The sequence below is a fragment of the Falco peregrinus genome, chromosome 2 (genome assembly GCF_023634155.1).
Source record: "Falco peregrinus isolate bFalPer1 chromosome 2, bFalPer1.pri, whole genome shotgun sequence".
In the NCBI taxonomy this organism is placed as follows: Eukaryota; Metazoa; Chordata; class Aves; order Falconiformes; family Falconidae; genus Falco; species Falco peregrinus.
The window spans coordinates 45,176,300-45,189,411 of NC_073722.1; the positions used below are offsets into that span (position 1 = coordinate 45,176,300).

The 13,112-nt window shown below is 35.6% G+C and overlaps 1 long non-coding RNA gene across 1 annotated transcript; it reads right to left on the minus strand.

The window, feature by feature from the left end:
• Positions 1-2,014: 2,014 nt before the first annotated feature.
• LOC129783986 (uncharacterized) lies at positions 2,015-12,678 on the minus strand. Its single transcript, XR_008746205.1, has 4 exons — positions 12,492-12,678; positions 11,562-11,625; positions 5,706-5,746; positions 2,015-5,019 (listed from the first exon to the last, which is right to left on the minus strand). It is a non-coding gene; the product is annotated as an uncharacterized LOC129783986 (long non-coding RNA).
• Positions 12,679-13,112: the final 434 nt, after the last annotated feature.

Below are 13,112 nucleotides of genomic sequence, written 5' to 3' on the forward strand. Positions count from 1 at the left end.
TTCTATGGATAACATGAATAAATGTCTGTACCGTGCAATGGAATTCAGTGCAGAATTCCCTAAGTCAGCACCAAACACTGTCTCTCCAAAACTCAAGACACAAAAGTTAAAAGAGCATGGTGAACATGGACTTGGGAATCTATAAATTCAGAAACAGAGTCATGCAGTTATGTTTCTTTTGAGTTCTGAGGCAATCTCCATGCAGCTACCTCAGTACATTGATCAATGACAGCAGCTTCCACACAGGTATTCATCTGCTTTTGGAGGATCTCTGGATGAAACATAAATAATACTGTAGAAAACTAAATGGATGCCCACAGAGTTTATTATGGGAAACCTCCTCCCAATAAGTTATTTATACCAGGCTTTTTTTACAGTCTTTTATAAATGTTGTGAAGTCAGCCCCTTATCAAATGGATATTCTTAACTAACAATACTTCTATCATTATGCTGAAGGAATCAAATATTCAGCCATTCTCATTTAAAACATTGTAAACTGGGAGGTTATCATAGAGACATTGTGCTGCATATATCAATAATTGTTTTATAACTTGGCTATAAATATGCCCCAATGCACAGAAAGAAACTTTCAACAGAATTACCAACTCTGACAGCAGAAAAAAAAGTAGCTTTCATGACATACATATCCAAGAGCACAAAAGGTCTTAAAAGTAGTATAAAGCAGAAGAAACAAGACTATTATATGTAAGGCATTATTGTTTCTGACCACAGGTCAGTTTTTTTTGTCTACAACAAAAAACTTGCTTTTCTCCAGAAATAATGAATGAAATAAAATGTTCCATTTGCCCTTTGGTTCCCAACAAAACTCAGGGGAATGCAAACAGTAAGAACGATTATTTTCTAAATCAGTATTTTTACCAGTATTGCAGAAAGTGAATTTATAAAAAAAATAGTTTGCTAATTTGAAATTGAAGAAAGCTGCTGTTTAAATAATGGGTTATATAATCTCTTGTAATTGTTATTGCTGTTTCAGATCCTTGCATTATTAATAATTATAAGTGCCTGAGTGTGAATTTTATTTATCAATTATTACAGTGAAAAAGTGAACTTGACAAACAGATGAGAAATTTAAGTTTTCTACATTATATTCTACATTAACTACAAATTAAGGATGAATTGATATCAATTTATATTTCAGGAAGCAGTACTGCTCATTTACTTCTTTTATTTCAAAAACTAAATCAATGTCAAGTATCATGCTAGGAAGCACTGTATTTCTAGCAATACTTGAATAGATTTTTAATTCTGAAGCACTGGTATAAATATAAATTATCATGAACAGAAATACTCTACAGTTGTGCCAATGTGAACATAATAAGAATCTGACCTATTCTTTTAAAAGATATAAAGCTCATATTGTAATTTCTTTTGTCAATAGAAAAGCCATTGCTCAGACCACATTTTAATTAACCACCCTGAATTCTGTTTGCAGATTCAATTAAGAAAAGATATTATTCTTCACTTCTTGTCCTAACCTTTTCTTCAGAGTTACAGTGCGGTTTACTGAATATATGATCAGTTATGGGTTCTGAGAAACTGTTCTAGCAGTTGTTTGGACATTTTATAATTTTGAATAAGCTACAGGATTAGGAACAAAACAAAAAAAAATCAAAAAACAACCCCCCAAAAATAAAATTGCATTAAACCATTACAGTTACCCTTAAAACTAAGGGTAAATAAGCACAGAACTGGGGAAAGAATTCAGTGATCTTCTACATTCTTCTCTTTTCCAGTCCCCATATAGTTTGCTATATGAACACTAATTTCCCTATATGATCATTATAATATGACACATTTCTGTCTCTAGAATTGCTATAATAGAAAAAGCCAGGACAATCAAAACCAGAAATTTAAAAGCATTGATTTACTCATCTAAATAATGGACTCAATAGTCTCTAATGAATCAATTTATTCCTAAATGATTTGCGAACAGTATTTATTCAATTTATTTTATAGAATCATAGAAACACTAGTTGGGAGGGACTTCTGGAGCTCTCTTGTCCAACTTCACATTCAAAGCAGGGCTGTCACCTAACTAGGTGAGGCCAGCTCTGCCTTCGTCTGCGTGAGCATGAAAAGCACCAAGGGTAGAGATTTCTACCATCTCCATGGGTAACCAGTTCCAGTGCCGCACCACACTCCTTGTGGAAAAGTTTTTCCTCCTCAGCAATCTGAACTTCTCAAGGTGCAGTCTGTGGCTGTTGTCCCTTACTACATCATCTGTTATTACCAAGCAGAGTTTTGGCTTGGCTGTCTTTGACAGGAGCATGCTTTAAGTGACTGCAAGGCTGCTTGACCTCTTCGCTAGACTAAACCAGCTCACACCCCACAGCTTCTCCTCTTATGTCATGTGCTTTAGTCTAGCTTGTCTCGATAGCCCTCCACTGGACCCTCTCCAGTCTCTCAATATCCCTCTGATTTAGGAATCTCAGAACTTAATACAGTATTCAATGTGGCCTCACCAGTGGTGAGCACAGGGCGTAAGCACTTCCCGCAGTCTGTTGGCCTTGGAGCTCCTGATGCAGCCCAGTATGCATTTTGCTTGACTCACAAAGAAAGCACACTGCTTGCTCTCATTCAACTTGGCATCCACAATAATCCCCAGGTTCTTTTCAGCTATTTAACCAGTCGGTTCCCATTCTAAGTTGATGCATGGTGTTGTTTTGCACCAGGGAAAAACTATGGGCTCCTTGTTGAAGTTTTTGATGTTGGTGGCTTCCTCAAGATTATGAAGGTCTGTTTGGAGACTAGATTCATTGTTTGTCTTGTTGGCCACTGCTGATTCAGTATTGTCATCAAATTTGCCAACAGAACTCTTTCATCAAGTGCTGTTTGTTTATTTGCACACTGTAGTATGATATAAAGAGAAGTCTTTACATCTTTTCTCGTGTGGATCCTCTGCTTTTTCTGGAAGTCCTGAAATCTTTCTCTGGGACTTCTCTTTTTAACAAGACTTTGATAGTTACCAGTACTCTGTTTAACACATTTCTGTGGCATCTTCTACTTTTCATGTTCGCTATTTTGAAAACTACATCAGCATTTGCTTTCCCTGGTGTTCTAATGCAGAAGCAGATGTCTTTATCTCAATAGTGATTTTGATTCTTCTCTTGGCTAAGTAACTTTTGGCAAATTAGATTGTATAAGCAGCTTACTACTTGTGAGTAAAATAGTCACAGACAACGCGATGCTGACAGTGAAAGAATTCTCAGAAATATCACTGCCAAAATTTGGATTACCCCAGCAACAATATCAATATTTGTCCTTTAATAATTATCACAGTGTTATAAAAACTGATATAAATACAAGCAGTCATTTCATTGCATCTTCAGGTAAGATCTGCAGATCTTTCCTAATTCTTTGCATGAGAAGCTTGCTTTACAGATGCTTACAATGGTGACAGTAGTACCTGACCTGCCTTTTTCCCCATGATAATAAAATAACATATTTCTGAAAACAGCAGTTTGTAAAATCTCCTGTGAACTGCATAGTAATTTCTGAAGGTGAGTCTGCACATGTTGCATCATAAACCTCAGACCATTAACACAGGAATCCCATATTTCACAGTATCAAATTATTTATGTACTTTCTTTGTTGAATACCTCAACAAAGTCCCATCAAATATAGCAAATCAGACAATCAGAATTATACTTATTACCAACCATTGCTCTCATACACCAATCCATTGGCATCTCAGATAGCTAGTGTAATATAACAGATATTAACGAAGTTAAGTATGGTGCAGATTTGCTCAGTGAAGACAATGCAGATAGGATTCAGGTTACAATGCTTTTACAAAGCATGTGGCATTTAGGTTTCAGTTCATGTTCAGTAACACTCTCAATTATCCCAAAACAGGAAGGGAATATGGGTAAAAAAATGCATAGTTCTTTATGCTCAGTTTACAGAGGGATCAATGTCTTTTGTTGATAGTTTAGTCCTGTAGCTTATACATTTATTTTTCTGGATTGCACTAGGATTGCTTGAGGATATAGGACAGCAGAGAACTTGGCTGACTGTATGGTGGCCCACACATCTGTGAACTTGTAAAGTTGAACCACAGATTTTATAAATAAATGATGTCTTAGAATAGGAAATATACTTTTTTTTTTATGTGTATTATAAGATAGGTGCTTTCTTGGAAAATGGAAATGTTTGATTTTAGCATCTAGAGATAGAAAAGCAGGCAAAAATTGAGGGAAACAGAAAACAGTATTAGAGTGTGCTCTTAAATCTCTTGTACTAACCAGAGACATCTTGTCATCACTGCTTAGATTAGCTCCAGGAGTTTAAACAGCAAGCTTATTTTTCCATGGTTTCTAGTCCATTATAGTAGCTATTTGTCTTCTTCTACCAGCAGGACTGGCCAAATAAATTACACCAGGGATAATTTACTAATATTTCTGTAGTCACTTCCAAATAGGGAAGGGGGGGGCCCCATCCCAGAACGCTTATCTATAAACATTTCCCTTTATGAGGTTTTGAAGTGACTCTGAGGAGGTCTGAACCTTGAGGTAGCACTAGCCAATCTTATCTGTAGAATGAGCATACCCCAAAACATTCAAGTAGTTACAATCTGTATGTTTTCTTAGAGCACGGACAACCCCTTAAAACAGAGAAAATGCAGATCTGAATGATGCAGATAAATAAAAGTTTTGAAAACAAATCTTTCCCCTCTTTCCTATTTCCTTTAAGAATGAGCTCCTCCTTCCAGATGATCCGGAGTCCAGCAATTTGCACTGCTTTCTTGGGTTGCAGCAACCTTCACACAGTCTCCCTCTGGGTCTCGAGGAATGTATCCTCTCCTTGACCTCTGAGGCTTGGCTGTAGAGCTGCTCCTTCGCAACAGGCAAGCCATGTGCTTTGTCAGGAGTCTTTCAGTCTGCGTGCAGGCATTGTAACCTCCTCCTTTCTCTCCCCCTGTCCACCTGACATGACTGCCACAGCCAGGAAAAGTGGAGGCAGCCTTTCTTGCGGCTGTTCTGTCACACCCTTTTGAACCTAACACAGAAGGGGAAAAAAACCCCAAGCACCATCATAAAATAGAAGTTAAACCATGAACAAAAAGCTCCAGTTTGTCGTCTGCCATGAAGATAAAAGCAGTAAAAATAGGCTGTCATTTAAACAGCAAAGACTTTTGCAGTTTTCAGGCTGAGGCATGCACCCTGTTCGTTATTCTACCTCAGGTAAAACCTGAGATGAGACCTGGACTCGTCAGCTCTCCTTGGGCCCTGGTCTCTGGGGAGAGAAGATGCAGGTATATGAGCCAGAATGGTTCAGTCTTATGCTCATCTTTCAGTCTGGATTACACTAGCATAGTTCAGAATGAGCATGATATGCATATACTCGTATTAGGCAATATAGAAAAGAGCAGACAGATAGATCTTACAAAATAACTATCTTTGTCTGACCTCTCCAGTCACCTCTCAAAGATGTTGTCAAATAATTGTCTGTTCTAACACTGCTACCTGTGGTCGTGACATCTGACTACCTCTAAGATAATAAAATAGAAGAGTAGTTCAAATCTGTGCAGATGACAAACAAAGCATAATATTAGAAAGTTTCTATTTCAGTAAAACACAGTGAAAGAGGTGCCTATTACTGAATGTAGGCTTTTGTAGGAACATGGCATTATTATGAGCTCACCTGTTTATCATTATCTAATAATTATTATTATCAGTTCTCACCTGAAGCAGGAACAGTATCTGGGATGTGCCACTGCTGGATGCTAGGGGGAAAAATGAACAAGAAATAGGAAGTCAACCCTTTTGGTAATATGAATGGCTCTCCCATAACCGTACCTCACCTTTTTTGTAAGACCTTCTCTTCAGCAGCATTCATTGACTCCGCCAGATTTCAAAAGCTCTATCAGTTAGGATAACCTATACAAAACCGAGGAATTCCAAACCCTGTTTTCTGCAGTTTACCAGCTTCAACTTTGCTTAATCATGAAAGACATTACCACTGCTGGGATTCGCTGTGGCCTGTGTGTATGTCAGTCCATACCCTACTGCTCACTGATTCATCTTACCATGTGTTTTTTGTTGTCCATAAACTCAACAGATAAATTAGATTCATCATGTCTTCACAGCATTTTCTTGTAGAAAGGCTTTTTTCTCACTGAAGTTTCTTTCAGATACATTGTAAATTCTTTTTGAAGCTATCTTAAAAATCCATTCCACTCGACTATATTTTATCCATGGTAGCAAATATCTTGGTAGACACCAGGTCATTCATGTTCATGCTCAAAATGTCAAGGATTGCTATATTTTTCTATAGAGACTTTCCACATCATTAAAAATGGTTTTTCATGGAAACCCACCACGGTACTGCTGTTATGAAGCTGTTGATAGCATTTAGGACATATGTCAGGTTGTATCAGCCTTTAATGAAGCAGATTTCCAACTCCAACTTTTGTGTTATAACAGCCATTTATAAGCTACATACATTTCTGAAGAGATACAGAGCTTTTATTAAAAAGAAAAATAAAATCAACATAAACAGATGTTTGTAAGATCCATCGACATCTTCATTTCACTTCCCACTCCCCCCATTTCTCAAGGGAAATCCAGGACAGAGCCTTCAGAAATCAGACTGGAGAACAGAACATGTCCCACCTTTTATACCCACCTGTTAGTATTCAGAAAATGGAGACATTTCTAGAGAAACTACAACAGATGTCTGTGGCAGAAGGACACAAAAATTGTATGTGCTCTCCTAAATTTTAAAGTTTTAAATTGCATCCAAGATAATAAATATATAGACAAGCAGTGTAGGAAGCCTTTTTTTTATAAATAGCCTTCTATTTCTGAGATGTTTAGAGATCCTCTTTTCTGCATAGCAGAAGAGGCAGTATGGCTAACAAATCAAAGGACCACAATTAAAAATAAATTATTCTTGTCTCCAAATCTGGAAGCCTTCACAAAGTTAAAACTAGAGTGGAAGACACATCATGGGAATAATTTCTAGGAAATGTTATAAAGGTAACAGAGGTAAATTGTGAGTATTCTCACCAGTTATAAAGGAAAACTATATATAAATATTTTCTTAGACAGGAAAATGTGGAGGGTTAGGTCTGTACCTTGTAAATTACTTGGCAAGCTATACTAATAATGTAAATGGAAATATGTTATAAGCATGGTAGTACTCATACTAAACGGACAGCTGAGGTGTTCTGCCCATCCAGTACTGAGAGAAGAGTACTATACTTTTATAAACATATTTCCTACAATTTATCTATCAGACTGGCAGACTCTGAAGAATATCACAAATCCTTTTGGCAGTAACATCTGGAAAACCTCTAGAAGTAGCTTAATCATCTAGAATGAAAAAAGGCTCTCTTGAGTCATCCCTGGAAGTGTTCAAGGCCAGGTTGGATGGAGGTTTGAGCAACCTGGTCTAGTGGAAGATGTCCCTGCCCATGCCAGGAGGCTGGAACTAGGCAATATTTGAGGTCCCTTCCAACCCAACCATTCTACAATTATATGATACATAATGTTTGGTACAAGTCACCAAGGCTATATGTTTTCACTCAGACACAAAGATAAGGAAAAGATGTAGATTAAGACATCTTTTCATTCAGGAACATGGCAAGGAAATACTAGGAACTTACTGTTGTTACCTCATAACTGAGGTCCTAGAAAATAAATAAATGCATGCATAGATACATAAAATCCAGATACAAACAAGTATTTTTTTTGTCTAAAATCCATATAGATTTTTCATGCTGTGTTACTAACCTCTGACCCTATTCAATTCATTTGGGAATTTTCAATATCTGTTGTTTATATCATGTATTTTTAACTCTGATGTAATATTTCAGGGTATGAAAAGGCTATTAGAGTAACAACGAACCTTCTTTTTTTCCAGCATTCTTTTGCTGACCTCTCTTGAGTAATGCTCATGTGTATTTATTACTTAAGTATGTCAGCATTACCAAAGCACAGGAAAAAAAAGGGAGGAAATCTAGATAGCTTAGAAAAACTTGTGCATCTGCAGTTGTCACATGGACTGTTTTGCTTCAGGGTTTTTTTCATAAATACAGTGATGAGAGTTCATTTCATATTTTGGAAAAATTAAAATATTTCTGTTAGAAATACCAGTTCATGGAGTACCTCTCATGTCTGTAATATTTCTCTGGAAAATGTAAGAATGACAAAATTAGTTCAAAACAATGACACAGCAGTTAGTGGATTTAGTAATTCCAGGAGATCTTTGAAATATTTACCCGACTGAAACCCCTAATCATATTTGTTCAAAATTTTAATATCTCTTTCACCTTATTTTAAGGAAGTATATTTAATTTCATAAATGTTTTTCATTTTACCCACATAATTAATAACACTGAAATGACATATTTCTTCTTTCATTTTCTCATCATACGGAAAATCCATGAAAATGTGAAAGCAATGGAGTGGATGGGAAATTATTGCTTTCTCTCATAAACTTGGCCAAAATACATTCACAATATTTACTGAAATAATCCCAGAACACAGCAATATTTTCAAAGTTAGACAGGTGCTAAGTATTTTGTTTTGGTAAGTTGGTTAACTTCCATAAATCATGTATAACCCTTCTCAAGTCAGTTTTGACCATTTCTGTCCAGCTTCTCAGTAAGCTACTTCAAAACAATCTTACCATACTTTTCAGGGGACCAAATCTGCTTACTACTACTGACTTTTCAAGCAAGGGCATCAATATTCTCTCCCTTTGCAGAGACAAATCCAATTACTTAGACACTTCTTAGATTGTTTTGGTCCAAAGAATCACAGAATGAGCCTGCATGATCATTTTAGCTCAGATGTCACCTTCTGAAGCAAATTTCCTGACCATTCCTGTTTAATAATGCTTTCATTCATTTTATGGACTGGTTTTGGATCCCCACACAAACTGGATTTTGGAATGAAAGTGAATAGAGTGAGGTTTGGCAAGCATTCCATCTACAGCATGACTAGGACTAACCCAGCATTAAAGCCTCATGAAATGTGTTAAAGCCATATCCTTAGTACAGACTCCTTCATTTTATTAAACTGCTTATACTGGTTCTGTGCTACTTGCTAATGTGGGCACAGTTTCCAACTGGACTTTGACTTCATAGACCCTCACAAGATGCAGAACCAAATTCTAAAGTGATTTAGGCACTTAAAATCTCATTAAAATGTATAGAGGACTTAAGGATGTGATCTTCTTTGGGACTTCAGAAAATTTCATTAATTGGTTATCTGCATCTTTAAATGCCTAAGTATCTTTGGAAATCAGAACCTTGTGTTTCTGTGCTGCAGTTCCACTTCCCTAAAATAAAGATAAATAGTAATACTCAGTTCGACAGGATCTGGTGAGGATAAATGTATTAAAAATTGTGAGCTGCTCAAATCATGGAATAAGAAGGTTTAATCAATCCATAACATACATTGCTTTCATATCACAGATCAAGGTTAAACAAAGGCTAAAGCTCTGCATGCATGATTTGCAAATGCAGTTATGCTAATACCATGATGATGTTAATTAGATGATCAGCTGCATATCTGACTTTCGATAATAAGTCCTAATGTGACTTGCTAATCAATGTCAGATATGGGAATAGAATGTAGAATTTCTGACTTGTGAATCCATGCACTAATTGCTAAACCAGACTGCCTCCCTAATGTCATCCTTCATTTCAAAATGTTCTCTCTTCTGCTTGTACTCATAGCATGTATTATTAGAACAGCTTTTTGTAGATTCACAGACTGTTAAGACCAGAAGAATCCACTATGATAATATTATCCAACTGCTAAATAACAAGGACCAAAGAATTTCTTGCTACTTCATATTGGGAAATCATTTTTTTCTTTTTACATAATTTAATATTATCGGTCTTGATTTTTGACTAGGCTACAGAACATTTTTTTCAAAGACATGTAATTTTAATTTCAAGATTCAAAATTATGATGAATTTGTCGCTTTCCATGAGAGGAAATGTCAATTATTAATTGCCCTCAGTGTAGTGAGATGCTCAAAACCAAGGTCAGATGCATCCTGGTTTTAAAAGTTGCATTTAATTGCCAGCTTAAATGTTTCTGACTTCTGCTTTCAGCCACAGTAATATCTTGTTATGCCTTTAACTGCTAGATTAAAGGTTCCTACATCTCAGATCATAGATTACTGTATAAAGGAGACTATGAAAGAAATTAATCACTTTAATCACATAACTTAATTCACTATGGGAAGTAGTTCAGATAACTAAGAAAATTATTTTTACTTCAAATGTTTGGGTTGTTGTTTTTTTTTAATTTAGCAATATTACAGACTATTACAAAACTTAATTTTGAAGTGAAACTGAAAGATTTGCCTGGATTCATTCTTCTTTCCAATGCACAATTCCTGTACTCTGTATCTGAAGAGCAGGGAAAGAAAGGAAAGAAACCATTTTTATTCTTGAAACCAAAGTGTGTAGTTGTCAGCTGTTTCTTTGGGTTTTGTCGACACATCAGAAAATCATCTTAGCAACTGGGATTCCCATTAATTAACTCACTGGAATAAATACAGCTGTCAAAGCAAAATAGGGTATTGTGGAATTTCCACACACAATAATTCATCACCCCTTCAACGGACAAATGTTAGAATTTAAAAAAACTGAAGAAACATACGAAGCTGACATGACAGCACGTTGAAACAAAGCTTCGTTTATATAAAAGTATTACAAGAAATAGTACCAAAATTTTATATCAGGATGATTCTTGTGTATTAAATTGCAATCAATTGAAAATATTTCTATAAAACTGAAGAATAAGAACTTAACCTGAGAAAAGACAGAAGGTATTTTTTTTTCTGAATGCATAGTACTACATATAATGTTACATGTGTGATAATATGTGCAAAATCCAAAATCTATGAAGAAAACTGTTATACCTGTATTTAATTTTATCTCTACAAAATTAAATGCTAACTGTGGCGTCCTTGCAACACAATGTGTTATTTATCATCTTATGCAAAATGTTACTGCGGGGAAGGGGAAAACAGCAAGATGTTTTTCATTTAAAAGTGCATGTTTGCTGCTGCAGCTGCAGCTTTGGCTTCATTTCAGAGTCTGATCTCTCAAAGGGCACAGAAAGGAACAGTAACAGCCACTATGGCCCCAAACTTATCACCTCCTAAGTACAAATGGAAAATTTAGTCAGGAAGAAAATTAGACTTTCTTTTCTAGTAAAAATCTTTCACTAAAGAAAAAATATATATTAAATTTTATAGTTAAACCATTGCTAGTGAACCAAATTCTAGAAAAGAAAATAACTTTTTGGTAATTTTGAAAATGTCCAATCTCCTTTTTCTCCCTTTGTAATGTGCTTTTAAGATCAGTCTCCTTTTCACCAGGAAAGCCTGTATGATAAAGAACTATACAAGCATAAGTTCAGCTCCCACAGAGGGAAAAATCAGCCATGTAATTCTTTTGAATATGTACGTATGTATACCAAAAGATTCCACCTAGATAGCAGTAATATCCACAGTATGAATTATGGAATAATCTAAGAACATTCATTTATCACAAACCTTCAACTCCTCACCTTTGCTCTGCTCATGAATTCATTCCTCCTGGGAGGAGTGGAACAGCACCAGACAGTCAGAAATCTGCCAAAAGTGGGAGTTCTATGAGACTGAACCAAAAGTTGATTTGCAAAGTGAAAACAACTGGCAAAAAAAAATCTATAGGGAAGTTCTGAAAAGTAAGAGGAGGGAAGAATTCTGCCTTTCTTTTCTTAAATACAAGACTCACTTCTTAGCATTTTTTCCTAATTAAAATCCATGAAATAAAATAAATTTTAAAAGCCTGGCAGAAGAAAATACTACAAACACTGTGGTAGAAGATGGAAAAGAATGAACCACAGATCAACAGCCTTAATCACAGCTCTTTAACTTTACACTGGAAAGTGCTCAGTGTTACAAGGTTAGTTTATAAATTTGAATGGAATGGAATGAAATCATATATTAAAGAATAAATGAGCAACTGGAAAATAATAAATTCTGAAGACTCTGGAAACAAAAATTCTAACCGTTTAAATAATGAAAGGTCAGTAAGTTTTATTTAGATAGAGTAAAATCACTTTTTGTCCTGTATTAATATATCTTGCAATTCCAGTGATTAACATTCTAGAGAAGGACCATCTTTGTTAGTTTTATTATGCTACAGTGTGAAAACTAGCCACATGCATCCTATTACTATTATTCCAGTACACCCTCAGCCAAAACAGAGCTCTGAATTATGCTCCTAATATTTACAAGGTTAAAAAAGAGAAGATCTGAATTATGTTCCTAATATTTACAAGGTTAAAAAAGAAAGCATACTTCAAAATTTATATCTCCTGACAAAAGAAAAAAGATTACCAATTTTAAAATGCTACCTTCTAGAAAATCCCCCAAAGGCAGACACATTTCTGTAGGAATTAAACAGAATTATTTTTTATATAATTAAATCTCTGAAACCATTGCTTACTTACCAAATTTGACCTTGGTGCTTAGTGATAACAAAAGATGTAATATCTCCTTTGTCCACCCATTATAAACACACATCAAATATTGCAGAGGGAGCATCTGGTTTTAAGAGGCACTTACTTTGGAATGACAGACTCAGACATGTAATGTACTAAAGTGATACATTTTGATTTCTATTACTGGCCTCTCACAATTATCATCAGTATCTCCATAGTGTGTTTTTCCTATTCTGCCAAACAAACCATATTTCTGTTAATTATATGACTAAATTAGTCATTCCAAACTTAATACCTCCTAAAGCCATCAGCAGATGTTCCCTTTATAATCATTGATGTCATTCTATAAATGATTGAAAAGGAGATGTTAAATGGAGTGCTATGAGTAAATGCTAACTTTGGCGTTCTTCTTGTCTAACTTTAGCTGTCTAACAGCGTAGCATCTGGCCTGCCTCAGTCAAACGGGCTGTCTCAATAGATAGTGACACTTCCAAAAGGAAATGCATCCTGGTTAAAAACACGCAGAACCCTGTCACACTCTTCACTGTCTCTAGAGACACGCTGATTATTTAGGCCGGGAAAAATCACAATATCACAAAATGCAAGCTGGTGAGACTGATGTCATCTTTT